At 32.7% G+C, this 17228-nt stretch overlaps 1 protein-coding gene across 6 annotated transcripts in view; it reads right to left on the bottom strand.

The window, feature by feature from the left end:
• TFPI (tissue factor pathway inhibitor) overlaps positions 1–17228 on the bottom strand; it is a 106807-nt gene that overhangs the window by 88738 nt on the left and 841 nt on the right. The window contains exon 1 of one of the 6 annotated variants that reach the window (XM_049615361.1): positions 13818–13900. The exons of the other annotated variants lie outside the window; for them this stretch is intronic. The gene's annotated coding sequence lies outside the window, so the exon portion shown is untranslated. Of the gene's footprint in view, positions 1–13817; positions 13901–17228 lie in introns of those variants that run through there. 6 annotated transcript variants of the gene reach the window in all.

The following is a 17228-nucleotide window of genomic DNA, read 5'->3' as shown; positions in this document are numbered from 1 at the left end:
TCTGAATAACATGTGGTTTGGGTAGGACAAAGTCATAATTGCAGAGGGATTTATCAGAAGACTTGAAGAAAAGATCTGGCTTTGGGGAAAATGTTTAAGGGGCAAAAGGAAGCAGAAGAATAATAGGAAAATGTCAATGTAGGTAATAGCGTTCTCAGAATTTAATGAGTATAATTAAAAGAAGAAACAAGGAAAATACAAATTTAAATTGAGTGTTGTTTCAGGCTAGAAAGGTATTCTAGAAAGTAAGCAGAATAAGGTTGAATAATTGGTACCTTAACATGTAATGAGCAATCACAAAACCACAACCCTTATATTCCAATGGAAAGATAGTGATGAACAGGTAGTGTCCATTTTGCACACTCAGAAAAGCAAGGCTAATTAGAAGTGCTGTACTTGTAAATTCAGTTCCATTAAAAGCAAAACCAATTCAGGAAATGGTATTTTCATGGCATGATTTTTTTTTTTCTGAGTTCTACTAGGATTGTGTCAAATCCATATATGAGTTATTCATTTGAGAGTTTAGAAAGTGAGGTGCCTGCCAAAAACCCATCTGGACGGAGAAGAGTATTTCCACTTTTTTGACAATAGTCATTTTTCTTTCTTTTGATGTTGAAGTCATTCAGAATCCAGGTGACATTCATTAAAGTAAGACTAAAGTAAGACTAAACCATGAAAGTATGACAAAACTTGGTTTTCATTCTCTCACAAAAATTGAAGTAATGAAATGCATAAGTGACAAGATCAATCTAGATTTTTCATGTTTATCTTATTTAGGAGTGTATCCTTCCTTTTACAAAAATAGATGACAACTGATATGCATTTGCTTTAGTGTAATATTTCAGGCTTCATTATCTACATGTCACTAAGCATGGAAATAATCTTCGGTGAGTATTAACATTCTTTTATGGCACATGGGTGAGGGGGCTGTTTTCCATCTTGAAACATTTCTCCTGATACTTGTTCTATTCATTCTTTGTGGATAGCATGTACCACTCATAATCAATAAGGACCCAGATTTATTTACTGTCTGAAATAACCTTAACTCCAGTCCACTCCACAGTCTCTCTTCCTCTTTAGTAGTCAGTATCATGAAGTTGGGGTGAATATTTTTCATTTACGATGTTGTACATTGCTATATATGATTTTTTACACAAATAATTCATCCAATTGTTTTTTATTTTACTTAAGATTTTATTTTTAAGCAACCTCCCCACCCAACACGGGACTTAAACTCACAACCCCAAAACCAAGAGTCTCTTGCTTTTCTGACTGGGCCAGTCAGATGCCGCAACCCCCCTCCCCCCGCCAATTGTTTTTTAAAAAATACATAAATAGTATATTACTCTATTTCGTTTGCAACTACATTTTTTCACACATGATTACATTTCTGAGATGTATATGTATTTACATTTGTGGATCTCCTTCTTTCACTTTTGCTTTGGTATAGTATTCCATGTATTTAAAAGAGGCAATTAATTTTTTTCATCTCTATGCTTAGGGGAAATTAGTTTGATTAGCTTGCTTTCACTTGTTTTTGCTTTAGTGAACATTCTTACACGACACCCCGCACAAATCTAAGCGTATGTTCTAAATAGATATGTAAGATTGGAATTGCTGCATTGTAGAATAAGAGGTTTTTTAGTTAGAATAAGAGGTTTTTTAGTTATGCAAGGTATTCTATATTGATCATCACAGAACTATATAAGACTACTTATTTCTCCACATGCTTGCCAAAAAGTGTTGTCAGAATTTTAAATTTCTGATATACTGATATTAAGAAATGCCATCTTATTGTTGATTTTGCTTTTATTTCTTAGATTTCTTGTAAGGAAATATTCATATTTATTGATTTACTGATCTGAGAAATGCCTGTTCATATCCTTTGACTCTTTAAAATACTAGGTTTGCTGTTCTGTCTTGTTTTTATTTAAAAAAATTTTTTTTAATGTTTATTCATTATTGAGAGAGACAGAGCATGAGCAGGGAAGGGGCAGAGAGAGGGGGACACACACAGAATCCAAAGCAGACTCCAGGCTCTGAGCTGTCAGCACAGAGTCCGTCACGGGGCTCGAACTCACAAACCATGGGATCATGACCTGAGCCGAAGTCGGACACCCAACCGACTGAGCCACCCGAGCTCAGTCTTATTTTTATTTAAATAATAAATGTTTCTTATATATTTTGGGAAATATTTTCTATTGGTTATATGAATGAGAGATGCCTTCTCCAAATAGGTGTGTTGTCTTTCTGGTTTGCTTAGAGTGGGTGGTTTTTGTTTTTGTTTTTTTGTCAAATAAGGATTAATACTGAGGCAGGTAAATATATCAGTCTTTTCCTTAATGGCTTGTGCTTTAAAAATCTTATATAAAAAATTCTACCTATCGTAACATGGATGAATATATTATTCTACATTTTCTTCTAAAATTTTACTTTTAAATCTTTAGCTTTGAAATCTTCATTTTCATCTTCTGTTTCAAACATTACAAAGTTCTTTCGGCTATTTTTTTTTTCACTCTTTACATCTTTCATATAAAGTTTAATATTGGTGTGCCGGTTTCTTCAAAACCAGTTACTGTTGACTGGTAATGCATTGAATTAATAAATTAATTTGGGAAGAGCGAGCTTGAATAACTAAGAAGAGCTGGGATTTAGTGACTTGGGAGATGTACTAAGCTTCGCTCAGAGACAAGCAGCTCATTAATAAAAACAGAAGTAAAGGTTGAGTTAAAGGCTGGGTTCATGCCAGTGAGACTGATGCAATCATGCAGGGCACTGCACTAAGAAGGGTTCTATGCCTAGTTTAATACTCTGCTATCACCATCTTAACTTCTGATCAACTGATCCACAGTTTCCTTTTGCTACTAGGCCCCCCAAATTATGTAGCTGGTGTTAGAGAGTACATGGGTAGAGTGGCATAACATGGGCAGATAGGGTGGTGGGTGTATTTGGAAGTTCTCTTCCATTGGCTTTTATTTTCTCAATGAAATAGGAAGAAAAGGTTATTTTTCTCCCTGTGCTGCATTCTGGGTTATATCTCAAGGTCTCATATTCAGTTCATTAATTCTTTCTGTGTCTAATCTGCTGTTTGATTGATTCAATACTTATTATTTTTAATTTATTTATTTTTTAATGTTTATTTACTTTTGAGAGAGAGAGAGAGAGAGACAGAGCATGAGAGGAGGAGGGGCAGAGAGAGAGGGAGACACAGAATCTGAAGCAGGCTCCAGGCTCTGAGCTGCCAGCACAGAGCCCGACGCGGGGCTTGAACTCACTGATAGTGGGATCATGACCTGAGGTGAAGTCTGACACTTAACTGACTGAGCCACCCAGGTGCCCCAATTCAATAAATTTTTAATTTTTGTGCTTGTATTTTAATTTTAATTCTATTTGATTTTCTTTGAACTCTGCCTTTTTTCATAATTTGGTGTTTTGTTTTATGCTTTTCGTTTCTTGTTTTTTATTTAATGATTTTATATGTACTTTCTGGCCTTTTTTTTCTTTAGTATTTTTTTTTTTTTGAAGTTTTAGGTACTCTAATCAGACTGTTGACTATGGTTGCTAGTGGTTATTTATGACACAAATAACTTTCAAAATGTTTTCAGCTTCACGGTGAGATTATTTGTGATAATCCTGTCTTGGGTTATATATCTTTTCAGAGAGTTTGTACATTTGCATTTGCCAGGTATTCCAGATGACAGCTATTATCCCATTTGGAAACTTTTTTTCACCCTTTATACAGGCATTTTATTTCATAAAATTGTCATAATGCATTGACTTTATTAGAACAACATAATTTACTGCTGTTTTTGGAAAATAAACATGTGTGAGTAAATGGGGGAGGGGTAGAGAAAGAGGGAGAGGATCCAAACAGAGCCCAATGCAGGGCTCCAACCCACAAAATCGTGAGATCATGACCTGACCCCCAGTCAGACACTTAACGGACTGAGCCACCCAGGTGTCCCCAATAAGTGAGTTTTAATACAACTGGAAGGTCTGCAAAACAATTTGAGTAACAACTACACTTTAATTATGATGTACTGTTTTATTTTCTTTATTTGTTCTTTAGTTTCCCAATAATCAATTAAAAGTCAAAAAGAGGAATACAGTTTAGTTTTAAAACATTATTTAAATTCAGTAAAAACTTGCATGTATGGGATAAAATTTTTGCCAACTAAAACATTATTCTTCCCAGTTCATACTCTATTTCAGTGTTTTAAATTTTAATCACACAAACAGAGCTCTTATTATTTAATAACAGCTCTATATAAACATAAATTTTTATGAATAAAACATTAAAGCTTTATGTAACATGAAATATTCTAGATCATAGAAAAAGGGAATGTTTCTTATATCATTTTACATATTTATCATAACCTTAATATCATAACACATTAGGAAACTCTAGAATAATTCACTTAGCACTATTAATTTTCTAAATACATTGATTAGAAATATAATTTCCCATAGTATGAAAATAATAACACCAGAAGCAGAAAGGAGTTAGAAATATAACTTTTGTTCAGAATTAGGGCACCAAATAAGCAATTACACATACACATTAAAAAGAAACCCCAGGGGTGCCTGGATGGCTCAGTTGGTTAAGTGTCCACTTTGGCTCAGGTCATGATCTCACAGTTCATGGGTTCAAGCCTCACATCGGGCTCTCTGTTGTCAGCACGGAGCCCATCTCAGATCCTCTGTCCTCCTCTTTCTTTGTCCTTCCCCCACTCACACGGTTCTCTCTCTCAAAAATAAATAAACAACAACAACAAAAAGGAAAAATACAAATATTTAAAAAAAGAAAAACCATATGTCAAGAAATATTTGTTAAAATTCTATATGCAATCAGAATTTCTAAGCATTATTAAGGAAAGAGGAATCGACAGAAATTGCTTAAAAACAATGAAGAATATTCATACACACACACATACACAGATAAACCAGCAAACAATACGTAAAACAGTGAAACACTGAGATAATTAAAAGTAACAAAAAGACAGGAATGTCCATTATCATGAAATTTTTCAATATTATTTTTGGCACTTTAGATCTGTACTGCCCAATACATTAGCTATTGTCCACATGTGAATGTTTAAATGATTTACAATTAATTCAAACTTAAAAGTCAATTCCACAGTTATACTAGCCATGTGCACCTAGTAACTCCCCTGTTGGTAGTGAAGATTTAAAGCATTTCCATCATCACAGAAAATTCTGTTGGATAGTGCTGTTCTTCTAGATAATGCAACAAGACAATAAAAAAAAATTGTATACACATTAAAATAGGGAGAGAAACTTACTCTTAGATGTAGGCAACCAGATTGTATACCTAGAAAACTGAAGAAACTACAAGTACATCAGTAAGGAAATTTGTTGACTGTTTAGGTTAATACACACAAAAAAATCAATGTAGCCTTTTTTCTCTATTAACAATTACCATTGCAAAATGGAAATAAAAAATACTCTGTTATTGTAGCAAATAATGAACACATAAATAGTAAACAGTAAATGACAGAGTACCCATTTATAAATTTAATGGCAAAAATGAAAAAATCTGTATAATTTGTTTTTGGTGTATTTCTGATGGGCATTAAACAGGACCTGTGCAAAATGGAGAAACTATGTACCTAAATAGAAATGATTGCAAAATTAATGAATAATTTCAAGCAATTCCATAATAATTTGATTTTTACTTTAGATTTTAAATAAGATTTTATATTTCAGAAGAATTATACCTAGTAAAATTACAAAGACAAACTGGAAGAAGAGGTTCTGTTCTTGCTTTACTAGATATTAAAATTGAATATGAAAACATCATATGCAAAAGAAAGTATATTATCTCATTAAGGTGCATAGTAACTCGTGGAATATATAAAAAGCCTAAAAGAGTTTAACATGGTGTTATATAGGAAATAATTCAGTGGGAAATTGTTTATTTAATAAATGCTGCTGTGGGTTGATTAATTATCTGACAAAAGAAAAGCCAGATTGTTATTTCATTATTTAAAAACCACTGTCAATGAAGTAAATGCTTAAATGTAAAGAAAATGAACAAAAATAGTAGAAAAATGAAGTGCTATCGGTGTTACTAAATGCAGAACATATTCAGAAAACAGAAAAGGGATAGAAGTATAAAAGGGATATATTTAACTACACATTTTTATTGTGTGGCAAAAGATACCACAAAGTAGCTAATGACAAATGATAGTAGTAAAGGCTAAATAAGTATATCATAATATAAAAAGTTAATATATCCTACAAATATTTCTGAAAAGTTGATTTAAGAAAAGACAAATACCAAGCTAGAAAAATGGCAGTTGTGGCAGACATGGTTAATAGCCATCAAATATTCCCCAAATATACCTCATTTGTCTTGCCCAGACTTACTAACAGTCTGATACCATAAGACTAGGTAGCGTGAGAAGTCACAGATAGTATCTGAAAGCTAAGGCTGCAAAGAGCTTTTATGTCTCCTCTGCAATTCTTTGAGTTTTTGGAAGCTCTCTTGGAACAAATACCATAGGTAGTTCAGATATAACACTGAAGGGTCTTTTCCAGTCTAAGTCCCTGAGTGACTGTGGATCTGGGTTTGCTGCTAATTCATTCTGGGCGTGTAACATGATTGAGAAATAAAATTCTCCTGTGTTAAGCCATCAAAGTTTCTGGGTTAGTATATTATCAGAGCATATCCTAGATTATCCTAATACAGCAGGCAAGTTATAGAAGAAGAAATAAAACAGTAACATGATCATTAGGAATATTTCAGCCTCACAGGAAGGCAAGTTAAAGCAATAATTAAATAATATTTTTGTCTTCAGATTTACCAAACTTTCAAAATTTGATAATATCCAGTGCTATGACACAATAGGAGAAAATGAAACTCTTTTTCACTTTTTTCATGATTTGTTACAAGTTTTGGAAAACCAACTTGTAATATATATTAAACAAACAAGAAAATACATAGTCTTTAACCCAGCATTTCCACTTTAAAAGATGTGCCCATGGAATATCATATAAAAATAAAAGCAATAGTAGTTACATGCATACACATACAAAGATGTTTGTTGCAGGCAGCATGATTTCAATATAAAACTAAATAGCTGGAGTACTGAACATCTAGCAATAGAAAAAAGGTTGAACAGGCTTTTGACCTAAGGAATGGTCAATATGTTTGTCAAGAGAATTTTTTCAAAGTTCAAGTGTACTATTTGTGACCCATATTTTTGTAAAAGAAACGAATAATCTCTACATGTGCATGTATCTAAGATATTCATATGAATATAGGGAAAGTATGAAAGAATATACTAAAGACTGTTGAAATTAAGTCAATATTGTGGGAAAAGAAATACAAGAGTGGAGATGATTAAAGCTTTCTTTATACATTTTTGTATCGTCTTTACTTGAGACAATGTGTACGTACTAACTTAGGGATGAAAGAAGAAAGAAGTCATTTCTAAATATTACAAGGAGAATTTTATGCGCTTCTGAGCCTTTCATGTGCAGAGATATTAACATTATTTGTTAACAATTTCATAATGGGTAATGAGCAAAAACTATGTTTTTCTCTCAAGATTTCTATCGTTTGACTTATGTTGCATAAAAATAGAAATGGGTTCTAATTATGTTGAAAGGATAGATCAATAAGTGTCTTAATGTTATGTTAATATAGTCAATTCTGTGTGAACAAGTTATGTTAGCTTAAGTGAAAATCATTGAAATAAAATGTGTTTCCCTGTAAGTTTCACCTATTGCTAATAATTTTCCTGTAAGCCTAAAAAATGTTATCTCCACAGGGAGACTTCAAGTATTTAAAGGTAACTATTACTGATTATTTATGCTTTTCTTTCTTGGCTTAAACATTTTCAAGTTTCTTCAGCTCTCATATTACAAATTTCAACACCTAAACTCTTCTTAAGATGCTTTAACTTGTCAATGACTCTCTTAAAATAGGCAACAAAAACTGAACATAGTATTCCAGATGCAGTCTAGCCACCTGGAGTTCACCATTGACTTATTTCTCCCTTTGTTTTTGAAAAAAAATTAAAATAAAAACATAAAACCAGAATAAAAATAGAAATTAAAAAAATTAAGGCAATTTAAATAAAAACCTTTATTGTGAATAGGCTATATCAAACCTGTGGTCAGCTAAGATCTCTTAACATTTACTTTTTAGAGTGAACTATTATCACATTGTATCTCTGTTATAGTTTTGTAACTCATGTGACATTTTGTATGTACCTCTGTTAATTTCATAGTGGGGGCATTCCATTTTTTTCATCCTATCATGATCGCATTAAATTGTGATTTTTTAAAAAAAATCCATGTATTAACTTTTACCACTATGGTTTTAGAAATGGTAAATTAGGGGCTCCTGGGTTGCTCAGTTGGTTAAGCGTCTGACTTTGGCTCAGGTCATGATCTTGTGGCTGGTGAGTTTCAGCCTCACGTCAGGCTCTGTGCTGACAGCTGGGAACCTGGAGTCTGCTTCAGATTCTGTGTCTCCCTCTCTCTCTGCCCCTCCCTCCCCTCAAAAAAAAAAAAACATTAAAAAAAATAAAATAAAGATAGAAATGATAAGCTACAATGAAAATATTGAATTACTCACTGCCACAGAGTAGCATGACTGTGAAGTCCTCCACATCCCAAACACACACAACACCCAATTTAATTTATGCAAGTTTGTAATATACCTACACATTCACCATTTCACTCAATATTCACTTTCCAAATATTCAATAAGAATGATGAATAATCCCATGAAACATCTTGGTAATGATCTACCATTCAGGGGAAGACATGCATTCAGTGCAAGAGATTAATATTGTAAATGATTGTTGTTTGACTCTTTTTTAATTAACAGACTCTGCTTTTGAGGACAGTTTAGATTTACTTTAAAAATGAGAAGATAGTACAGAGTTCCATATTATTCCATACAAGCAGTTTCATATTACCCCATTATTATTAACTTACTGCATTATGTAGCACATTTGTTACAATTGATGAATTAACATTGATATATTATTATTAACTAAAGTCTGTAGTTAATATTGAGGCTCACAATTGTACAGTTCTATGGGTTTTAATAAATGCATAGTGTCATGTATTCACCTTTATAGCATCATATGGAATCTTTAGAATAGTTTCACTGCCCTAAAAATCCTCTGTGCTTCATCTATTCATCCCTCTCTTCTGATAACCACTAAACATTTTAATTTCTCTATAGCTTTGTCTTTTCCAGAATGTCATATAATTAGAATTATACACTACATAGTCTTTTTAGACTAGCTTTGCTTTCTTGAAAATATGCATTTAGCTTTGCTCCATGCCTTTTTGTGGCTTGATAGCTCATTTCTTTTTATGGCTAAATACTCCTCTGTTGTGTGGGTGTATCACAATTGTTTTTTCACTCACCTACTGAATGATATTTTTGTCGCTTCCAGTTTGGGGTGATTATGATTAGAGCTGCTATAAATATTTGTGTGTAGGTTTTTGTATGGACATAAGGTTTTAGTTTATATCAGTAAATGCTAAAGAGCACAATTGCTGGACCAGATGATAAGACCATTTTTAGCTTTTTAAGAAACTGCAGACTTTCGCAGCAGGTGGCCATAACGTTTTGTATTCCCACCAGCAATGAATGAGAATTCCTGTTGCTCTACATACTTACCAGCATTTGTTATAATCAGTATATTTTTATTTTAGCCTTCTATTAAGTGTGTAGTGATATATTGTTGTTTTAACTTGCAATTCCCTTGTGACATAGGACACTGCATTTGAAGAGTTCTTCGTATATTTTGGGTATAATCCTTTATCAGCCATGCTTTGCAAATATTTTCTCCCAATCCATGGCTTATTTTTTCATTCTCTAAGTGATTGACTGGTTTATATTTTCACCCAATGATTTGTTATATGGATACATTCTTAGAACATTTAAAACAAATAGAGAAAATGTGTGTAGTTTAATACTTAATAACACTTTTTCTTTTCCTTGTATAGCAAATCTAAAACATATTCTTTGATTAAATCTCAGTTGTCACTGGATGTCACTGTTGCTTTACAAAATATGACTGTTTTGTTCATAAAGACTGTTAGGAACATTTCCTAAATAAGCACTTTATTAAAAGAAGAAAATCCACATTGTTAAGTACCTGTCAATTAGGTTTAGGTACAAGCTACATAGGATATCAATAATTAGGTAAACATTTATTTTTTAATTTACAAGATATTAGTTTATTGCTAAACTTACAGACATGTTTCACATAGCACAAAGAATTCACTAGGAAGACTATACAGAACTAAGATAGTTTTTTGAACAATAATTTTTTCAAGGTAGAGGATTAAGATTTAGTCCACATATGGTACATGGCTAATATGTAGCACATTAAGAAATTTCAAAGTATTTTATTACTTACAAAACATTTTAAATCAATATATGTAATATATATAATATATATATTTAAATATGTGTATGTAAACATATTTACATACATATATGCTCAAGCACTAAAAACCTAAATGCTTAATATGGAATAAATTCATCCTATAGACACTTTTTATCATAACCTCCGTATAACCCCTAGATATCATAACCATCAGGTAAACCTGCCTCTACAGATCAGTTTTTCTTACAAAATGCCTTATAGTGAAACAGTTTTTGCACATGTCATTCCATGCCTTCCTTTGTCCCACCCCATTGTCAGGCTAAACTATTCCACTGTAAGCATCCTTTCCTGAAAGACTCCTATATTGGAGTCTTATTTTACATTATCTTAGATCTGCCCTATGGGGCTATAAACTTTCTGAAGGTGGTAGAGTATCTGCTTTATTTATTCCTAATGTCCAGTAGCACATATAACATCATTCGTAAAAATGTGTTTAATTGTGAAACTTTGGTTAGCAATGACTACTTTAACAGTGTAAAATATTTAATACTAAAAGTCACTTACAATCATAAGAAATATTACTAAAAACTCATTTGGAGAGATATGGATAAAGTTCTAAATCTAAAATAAATATAATTGATAAATAATTTACTTAATTATTCCTTAGACCAAAGGATATAACTAATTACTCTGTTACATATCTATACCTAAGTCTGAAATGGGTGGCACTTCCAGTGTGTTATATTAGTCACAGACCATAATATTTCTAGTCGTGTTAATTGTTTGTGCAGGTTATATTCCTAGGCATCTAATTGGATTTATGTAACAATGAATCCCCCATTTTCTCTATGCAAGTTTTTCTCAGCTTCATATATTTTGTAGGAACAGAAGCGGAAACAGTTTGCAGTGGAGACTACATGGCTCTCAGAACACATTGCTGAGGTTGCACAGAACTTTGCAAGGGATACAAAAAATTGGTTTAGGTATTTGCATTTCGTATCAGAATTGGAACACAACTTTAGATCTCTATATTGAATGGGAATGTAACAAGACAAAAATCCTCTGGGATTTACAGCACAGAATTAGGGCATAGGGTTTCTGAACACCTAAACTTGACATAATGAAAATAACACCTAAACTTGACATAATGAAAATAAAGGAAACAGACAAACTCACTCTCCAAAATAAAACAACGAAGATTCAATACATTCTCTTAATATACCAATCCTATGTATAATCTTTCCTATGTATGATCACGTTTTCCTATGTATTATCCTTTCTAATTTAAAAAATACTTTATACAACAAGCAATTATGTCACTATGAACCTGATTTGTTGAGTGCATTAGAGAGGGTATATAGATACAAGAGACTGTCTTATCTGTACAAAGCAATAGCCATTGGTAGCATTCATTGTTGGTCCTTGGAAGATGATTGTTAACAAAAGTCTTCAAAAATATAGACTGACAAAAATAATACTCTTAAGTCACAGTTAGGAAAACATATATAAAATAATATACTTATGCAGAATGAATCAGAAATCTTATGATTCGTGATATTATGGTGAAAGAGTGGTTTGCTAAAAATTACTTGAAACTCACAGCACATGATCAACTTTATGTGATAGAGGTGTATTAAAAATTTGGGTTCACTTAAAAGAATAAATACTTTGGAAGGAACAAAAAGGAAAATAATTACAGTGAATTACAGTGTTGTTAAGTAATATATATTCAAAAACAGTTATGAAATTTCTCTTGTTTTTGTAATAAAACCTACACATAAAAAATCCCTCTTTTCTACACACCAATAAAATCAGTGGTTTTTTTAAAGGATGGGTTGTGTTTAATATGGATATAGAGTGACTCATGCAACCATCCACCATGGTATTCTGTTGATTTCTAAAGCAATGCATATGGGAACGTTATTTGCCATGGTAAAATGTGAATGTGAACATTTCAATGATGTTACTAAGAGAAATGGTAATGAGAATTTTTGTCCTGCAACTATCTATAATTAGTTTATTATCGATGGAAAGAAGATTTTCATCAGTATAGATTATCTGATAATCATGCAGAATAAAACAATAGGATCAAATCTGTATTACCATAGTAGATAAAGAAGTTGACTTTGTATCTGAGAAACAAAGGAATATATAAATATAGGTAATGAAGAAAGGCAATTGGCAACTGAAACTACTTACCATGGTAAGTAGGTATAAATCTAAGATTTATTGATACTGGTACAAGGAGAGCATTTTTAAAAATTATTTATTTGAGAGGAAGAGCATGCAAATGTGCAAGCAGGGGAGGGGCAGAGAGAGGGAGAGAGAATCCCAAGCAAGCTCTGCACTGTCAGTGCAGAGCCTGATGCAGGGCTTGATCCCATGAACCATGAGATCATGACCTGAGCCAAAATCAAGAGTCTGCCGCTTAACCAACTGAGCCACCCAGGCGACCCCTAAGGAGACCATTTTTTAAATATAATACAGTTTGTAGGGGAGATTGCTACTTTCTCCCGATATCATGGTAACCATATAATTTATTTTGCAAATTGGAAGTTCTCTAACAGTGAAGGAGCTTAAATATTAAGGGATTCCAGAAGAAGGACTACATTTTTACCTGAATTTACAGCAATTTTTACCTGAATTTACAGCAAACTTGGATACGTGTTCAGTCTACCTAAGGTCCATTCTCTACTTCTCTTAGGATAATAACAGAGATATTAGAACATATTAATGTGCATAAAAGAATTTGTATTGCAAGAATGTATAGTAAAAATGTATATTTCATAATATTGGAAATATTTATACATAAATATTACAATATGCATTTCTTCAGATAAATGATTTGAGTTCTTTAGATAACAACTCAGGGCAACATAATTGCAAAGCATATGCCTGGGAATCCAAGCAATTACTAATAACTAAATTTATCTATAATCTATCGATCGATCTATTTAACATCACCTATCTATCTTAAAAAATTCATGTAAGGTGAAAATGGTCTTAATAGAAAAATTGCTAAATCAACCAACATTGACTAAATTATGCAAAATTAATGATTCAACACGTATGTCTATGTAGCTGATATAAGTAAGTACCGTCTTAATTCTTGACTGCATTAAAGAGTGGGAAATCAGTGAAAAATTGTAAAAGCATTCAAATGTTTTTCTTGGTAAATTAATTTTCTCATGTTTTGATAAGGCTAATGCTAATTTACTTTGGAAACTACCTTTGCTATAGCCTCCACTATGTTCCAGAAGCTAGTCATCATTTACCTCTTTATTCTCAAAATCAATCATCACACCTTATATTTTATAGTACCTGATAATTTATAAAATATTTTTATATCCATACATGATCCTGATAGTTTCATTATGAGTGATACATATGAATATTTATGCATTCAGTTTGAGTGAGAAGGAATAAAATTACCTTCAATGTATGCAGATTTTCTTTTAAATTTAGTTCTACCAAAGAACCACTTCGATTGGTTTGACAAGCAAGTTTCAAGCTTTGACATGCACTTTATGTATTCCTGCATATAAACAACCCAAACACAGTGGTTTAAAATGGTGTAAAAGGCCAGACAGTAAATATTTTACACAGTGTGGACCACACACTGTTGCTTTTGCATGTTGTTATTATTGTTGTTTATCTCTTAAAAATATAAAAATGATTGATTCTTAGGTTGAAGTCCCATACATAAAAAAGTTGAAGGATGGATTTGGCCTGTGGTTGTGGTTTTCCCAGCCTCGCTTAAACAACAACCATTTTATTTACCCTAATTCTGTGGATCAGAAATTTGGGCTGGGTTTTGCTAAGTGGTCTTTTTCTGGTCTCACTGATATCATGGCTCTGGTTAACTAAGACCTCAGCTGGAACTGTATGGTCTAAGACAGCCCAATTCACATCTGAGTTTGGTGCTGATTGTAAGCTGTGTTGTGTTGTCTCTCATCCTTCAGGAGGCTGACCCCAACTTCTTCAAACAATTACCTGAGGATTCTAAGATCATATTGGAAACCACAAGTTAGAAGTCCAGCCCTGATTCAAAGGAATGGGAAATAAACATCACCTAGTGATGGGAGAGTATAAAACCACATTAAAGGTGCATGCATACATGGATAAAAGTAATTATAGCAGCTATTTTTATAATAAATATATCACATTAAGATCTAGAAACTTGATTATTTTATGTTAATGATAAGATTTGCTGGAAAGAAGTCATATGACAAGCTAACCTAGCATACCAGTTTATTAATTTGCAAAGGGATTTGACTGCCAAGAAGCCCACAATGCTTGTGCCAGCCAAAAATATATATATATTTTTCTATAAACAACATGGAAGTCCACATTTTTTCCTAAAGTTTGCTTCATAAGGAGGAAACTGGTGTGTTTTTGGCATGGGAAACATGAGGTATGGGTAGGAGTAAATTTTTTCATGCTTACTATCCTTGGGACAGATGCTCTGACTTGGGGCTTTCAACATAGATACCAGCTTCCCTAGCCTGTGTTCCTTTACTGCAGAGGCATAAAACATAAATAGAGTTTCACAGACTCTCCTAAGCTAGATATGGCATAGGTTCTACCTTGCAGTTGTTCTATCAGATTCAGAAGGAAAAGAAAAAACAAGCATGAATCATGTGTGAGGACAGTAGCTTAGCTTCTGAACACCATGATGGTGGTGTATATATACATACTCTGTAAAGCTTTTAGCATTCAAACTAATCTATAAATTCAATACAATTAAAATTAACATTCCAGAAGTTTTGTAGAATTTGATTACTTGATTTAAAATTTTTCATGTAAGGGGCACCTGGGTGGCTCAGTTGGTTAAGTGTCCAACTTCGGCTTAGGTCATGATCTCACAGGTCGTGAGTTCAAGCCCCACATCGGGCTCTGTGCTGATAGCTCGTAACCTGGACCCCGCTTCGGATTCTGTCTCTCTCTCTGTCTCTCTCTCTCTTCCCCTCCCCAGCTGACACTCTGTCTCTCTCCTTCAAAATAAATAAACATTTAAAAATTAAAAAAAAAATAAAATAATTTTTTTAATGTAAGAGTTATTGCCCAAAGATAGCTAAATGAGTTCTAAACACAAAAGAATGCCTCCTTTATCAGATATTAAGACACACTGTAAAGATACAACAATCAAAACCTCATGATATGTGCATATGACCAAAAAAGCCCCAACTAGAACAATGTAACAAAACAATAAAAAAAAAAAAAAAAAAGTTCCATTAACACAAGGCAACTTGGTTGTCATGGTTTAACAAACCTGTGGGGGAAAGGACAGATTGCTTACGTGGTGGGAATGAGAAACTGGCTTAAATCTATAGAAAAATAAAGTTTACCTGGAGCTCAAATCTATATGTAACTATTAGGTGGATCAAAGACTTCAGTGTGAAAGGCAAAGTATAGTGCTAATTCTAAAAGTAAGAGAGACTATTTTTGTTACTATGATGTCATGAAGTATTGCCAAAGTCCCCAGTGAATGAAATGTATTTATTCACACTTCTCTTCAGTGAAGGAAACAATAGAGAATTCAAGAAGGTGAATTACAGGCTGGGGGAAGATGATTAATACCGAGGGATTAGAACCTAAGATAACAGAGTAAACTCTGCCCATTAACAAGAAAAAGACCAGAAACTAAGAGAAAAACATTCAAAGGAGGTAAGTATTTATTAGAATTAATGTGCTGGCTAAAGTGTTCATGAGGAAATGTTCAACTTTACAAATAATCAAATAAATAAATACAAATATTTAAAACATCAGTGTCACAGGGTGAACGACCTGGTTTGCCTAGCATAACCTGTTTATGATTTATATCTCTTTGCAGTTATCATTATCTCTTCTTAGCTATTAAAAATGCTCTGGTTTGGATAGATAAGATTATATATTTTCTTATTAGCTATTGTGTTCTATGCTTCAAACGTGAAATAAGTAAGCAGACTGTACCAAGTTGTTGAAAAGACTATAGAAAATTAAGATCAGATTAATCTTGCTGATGGGAGCGTAAGCTGTCAGTGCTACTATGGAAGGCTAACTACCAACCCTTATTGGGACTGTAACTGTGTGTTTCCTCTCACACTGCAGTCCCCCCACTGACTGTTTGCCCAAATGACACTGTCACTATTTGTTACTGCATGACTGTGGTAGCAGGAAATTGGGGGCACTTATGTATCCATGAACAGAAAAATTAAAAATGATTTGAAATGGGATACTGTGCAGAATTTAGCTCTTGGAACTAGATAAATATAAAACAAAAATCGTCAACTATAATGTTAAATGAAAAAAATTGGAGAAATTATACTTGTAGGTAAATATCATTTGTACAGATTAAAAACACAGCCATAAAATAAAATTATTTAAAAATAAGAGTACATACATATTAAAGACATATACCAAACACAGTAGAGTGAAGCAATGAGAAGAGGCAATGGGGGCGAAAACCTATGGTGAAGGAGAAAACATGCAATGTAAATTGAGGAAGCATGGGGGTGTGTGTGCATGTTTATACTGTACAATATTATCCTATGTATAGTAGCATATTTATTTCTCTCTTGCATAACTTAGCAATAGGCTTTCAGTTTACATTTTCTTGAGCCTTTATCTTTGAAAAGTAACACTACATAAACAGCCATATATTAATTTAGTTTACATTTTCTTGAGCCTTTATCTTTGAAAAGTAACACTACATAAACAGCCATATATTTATTTATTTTTATTTATTTATGTATGTATGTATGTATGTAGTAACACTACATAAACAGCCATATATTTATTTAGTTTACATTTCCTTGAGCCTTTATCTTTGAAAAGTAACACTACATAAACAGCCATATATTT

This window comes from Panthera uncia (genome assembly GCF_023721935.1).
Source record: "Panthera uncia isolate 11264 chromosome C1 unlocalized genomic scaffold, Puncia_PCG_1.0 HiC_scaffold_3, whole genome shotgun sequence".
NCBI lineage: Eukaryota > Metazoa > Chordata > Mammalia > Carnivora > Felidae > Panthera > Panthera uncia.
Note: the sequence above shows the minus strand (reverse complement) of the source record. Positions and strands in the feature narration are given on the sequence as shown.